General features: G+C 37.0%; 1 long non-coding RNA gene across 2 annotated transcripts in view; it reads left to right on the forward strand.

The window, feature by feature from the left end:
* The window catches only part of LOC125619788, a 67,579-nt gene that overhangs the window by 55,217 nt on the left and 8,244 nt on the right, over positions 1-4,118 (forward strand). For both annotated transcript variants that reach the window (XR_007351379.1, XR_007351378.1), the window contains exons 3-5: positions 599-740; positions 909-954; positions 3,790-3,877. This is a non-coding gene — a long non-coding RNA (uncharacterized LOC125619788). The remainder of the gene's footprint in view (positions 1-598; positions 741-908; positions 955-3,789; positions 3,878-4,118) is intronic.

Consider the following 4,118-nt stretch of genomic DNA (forward strand, 5'->3'; position numbering starts at 1 on the left):
GAGAAGAAGATTAACATTTAACAGGGATGAGAGGTGGGAGGGAAAGGGAGAGAGAAGGGAAATTGCATGGTAATAGAAGGAGACCCTCAGGGTTATACAGTGGAGGATGGGAAAGGCAGCGGAGCACAACAGACACTAGGATGGCAATTTGTAAATCAATGGATGTGTAACTGATGTGATTCTGCAATCTGTGTATGGGGTGAAGGTGGGAGTTCATAACCCACTTGAATCAAAGTGTGGAATATGATATGTCAAGAAATTTGTAATGTTTTGAACAACCCACAATAAAAAATTAAAAAAAAAATAAATCATATGCATCTCATTTTGAAATCCTCTCATAGAATATATGCATTCCTCTTATATCTAAATTTTATCTGAAGTAGATTGCCATGTTCTCTTTTTAAAATTTTTTTTTTTAGTTGTAGATGGACACAATACCTTTATTTTTATTTATTTATTTTTGTGTAGTGCTGAGGATTGAACCCAGTGCCTCACACATGCTAGGCAAGTGCTCTACCACTGAGCTACCAAACCAGCCCACCAGCCTAACTTGTTCTGGTTCTTTTGCATTTCCCAACCCTCCTTTTTTTTTTAACAGCTCCTGGCCACAGTGGGAACCATGATCTCTCTCCTTTACATCTGGCTATATTCCCAGAGTTTTCATTTCCATGTGGCACATTTTTATGCTCATCTTGGGTACCCCAGTGCTCAACATATTGTTGGGCAGAGATACCTGAAAGGTAACTTTCTTCCTCTCTTGTTATTCTCCTGTGGGAAAGATGGGGGAGGGATTTGCTGATTAGAGTTCTAGATCTATAGGTTTGTAGGTTTTAGCATTAAGTACTTCCTTTTTAACTGAGTCCTTTTTTTTGCCCCTCCCCCCCACCATATCTTTTTGGCTTACCAAGGAGCTGGTGTGGTGAAAGATGAAGAAAGGGCAATGCATTGGTTTAGGTAAGAAAGATGTTTTCTATTGAAAAGCAAAACTCCAGTGCTATCTGTTCAGGTAGTGCTGAGCTCAAAAACTTTATGATTTGGGTGAATTTTTCCAGAACCAAAATAAGGTAAAAATATAAAGTCTCTTAATCCTAAAGTCTTGGTACCTTCCACTTAGTGGTGAGTTAGCAGTGGGTATAGAAGTGGTGGGGCCAATGCATTTTAAAACAGACTGCCCCAATAAGGAAACAGTAGATTAGCTTTAAAAGAGCCAAAATAAGGAACATGCAACATTCTAGGTCAAGATTCAGAACATTAATAATGCTATTGAGTTGGTCACAGTCTTGGTTACAGTGCCTATTTTCTCAACTACTCAGAAGGCTGAGATAGGAGGATCACTTAGGCTCAGAAGTTTGAGGGTAGCCTAGGCAATACGGTGAGAACTTGTCTCTAATAATAACAATTTTATTAACAATGGATTGTGTATTATCTTATTCATTACATGTTGGAGCTCTTGACCATAAAAGATACATTTATTTAAACTCACAAACTGGGCTACAAGTTAGAATCACCTGGCAAGCTTTCAAAAAAATATTGATGCCCAGCTACAGATTGACATAATTGAGCAGAAAAAGATCCCCAGGTGACCATAAGTGACGCTGAGTCCAACCACTACTTTGCAAATCTACCATGATCTTTAGAGTAAACTTGAATCAAAAGAGGAAGGCACTTCAGCAACATATTCCAGCATGAGGCTTAAAATAGGTATTCTGATAAAGTTCACCTGACAACAGAAAGGACACATTTGAGAATCAGAAAGGGACTGCCACGGCTCCAGAGTGGCAAAGTGTGGCTGATGATAAGCTATATTTGGCTGGAACTCTTCTCCTGGGAATCTAGGCCACATCCCCGTAGCATCCTGGGTTGGGTGCTTGTTGGAAATGCAGCATCTGAGTCCCTAACCACACCCATCGAAGCAGAATCTTCATTTTAACAAGTCCCGAGTGACTACTATATGCATTAGAGTTGTAAAATTGTTGCCCTAAACAACATTTTGTAAACCAGGTCCTTACATGGGACCATAAATTAAAAGCAAGTTTGAAACATACTTTCATCTTTTAGAGATGCCTTCCACTGTCAGGGATTGGGTAGAAAAAGCATTTCAAAGGAAAGATTTATCTCTGTATATTTGAAAAATAGAATTTGTGGTTTCTTTTGCCATATGAAATAAATAATTTATACCTAATGAGAAAAACATTGCCAAAATGAAAAACAAAAATCAGCTTTTAACAAAACAGTAAAAGCTATTTTTGACATTTTAGTAAGTATTCTTCTGGACTTTTTTCAATTAATACATGTCTTAATTTACTTAAATATTTCATTATTTTATGTTTAGTTTTTCTGTAGCTTCTTGCTATCAGAAGCTACTGTTGTGAAGAGCCTTTCATATGTTCATATACATATGATTATCTGATTGTTTTTTATAGAAAAATCACTAAAAACGGAATAACCAGGTCAAACAAACATCACTGCCACTATCCTCAGAGTTTATCCTAGTTCACTATAGAATACATGCTAAGTATGATTATATCAAAATGAACCCAACTATTATGCATAACTATAATGTGCTAATAAAAGCATAAAAAATGCATGTCTGTAATCTCAGCAGCTTGGGAGGCTGAGGCAAGAGGATCATGAGTTCAAAGCCACCCTCAGCAATAGCAAGGCGCTAAACAATCCAGTGAGACTCTGTCTCTAAATAAAATACAAAATAGGGCTGGGAATGTGGCTCAGTGGTTGAGTGCCCCTGAGTTCAATCCCCGGCACCCTCCCCCCCCCAAAAAAAATTACAAAAGCATAAAAATAGAATAAATGCTAATTTTTTGTAGACTAGTCAACATTATTTTTAATCATTTGCTCATCTTTGCTAATTTGAGTAACAACATAAGGATGAGTCATTTGCATTTTTTCATTTCATTAATTGTGAGGTTGAATTTTATTTATAAACATCTATTGGTAATTTCTTTTTCTTTTCCTGCCAATTGTGCATTCATGCAGTTTGCCCATTTTTTTTTTTGCATTGGATTTTTTTATTTTCTGACTCATACTTAAGTATCCATTAAAGATAGCAAACCTTTTGTACATTTCCATTTACTTCTAACACCCCACCCCCCAGTCATGGTTAATATGGAAATAACTGCAATGTAACCAGGTAATAATTTCGTAAGTGGTAGTGCTCCAAATGGTAGCCACCAACCACATGTGGTCATATAAATTTAAGCAAATTAAAATTACATAAAATTTCAGTTCCTCAGCTGTACTATCTACATTTCAAGTGTCCAATAGCCACATGTGTTCAGGGCCTACTGGCTTCATGCAGATACTGGTCACTTCCATCTTTGGTGAAAGTCCTGTTGAAAAGTGTTAGAATATTACATTCCCATTTCAGCAACTGGTAACAGTGCTTAAAATATCAGGTTATGTATTACTCAACTAACATTTCTAAATGACCCTTTCTGTATTTTGATTTCCTGTATATTTTGGAGAGAAGACTATAATTATATCTGGAAAAGTGAATGAGTAGGTTGAGAGCAAATAAGTGATTCGTTTTTTTAAAAAAGTACTTGTTTCAAATAAAAGAAACATTTTTAATGAAGGAGGCTTTTAACATCTGTCTAGATGTGTGGTAAGATGGAAGTAATGGTTTCCAGTATTGGTTACATGTTTTTATTGGCACAGTCCTCGGTTTTATTAAAGGGATGCTTTTCCATGGAGTTGTTTGCTCATTTTCTATTCTACACCCCTGCCACCCTACCCCACCACACCGGTCCCTTTTTCTCCTTTCTTTTTCAGACAAGCCTCACAGCAGGACCATCGTCATGCCGCCTTTAACCTTGCAGTAGGAAAGCTGAAAAACACAACTGGGGCCCATGGAAGTCGGGTAATGACAACTGTCTTGTCCCTTCCAGCTGATATGTCATTCCTTCCAAACTTGCCCCTATATATCACCTGCAATTGTTAGGCAAAGACATTTTATATATTGTTTACTTACTACTCTCCTCTTTCTGTATTCTTATATTGCTTCCTCATGATAAAAGTCACAAATCAAGGGAATCCAAGATTCATATTTATGCATAGATTCCACTGATTAAATTCTTCTTCTCCTCCTCCTCCTCCTCCTC

The sequence above is a fragment of the Marmota marmota genome, unplaced genomic scaffold (genome assembly GCF_001458135.2).
Source record: "Marmota marmota marmota unplaced genomic scaffold, marMar, whole genome shotgun sequence".
NCBI classification, from domain to species: domain Eukaryota; kingdom Metazoa; phylum Chordata; class Mammalia; order Rodentia; family Sciuridae; genus Marmota; species Marmota marmota.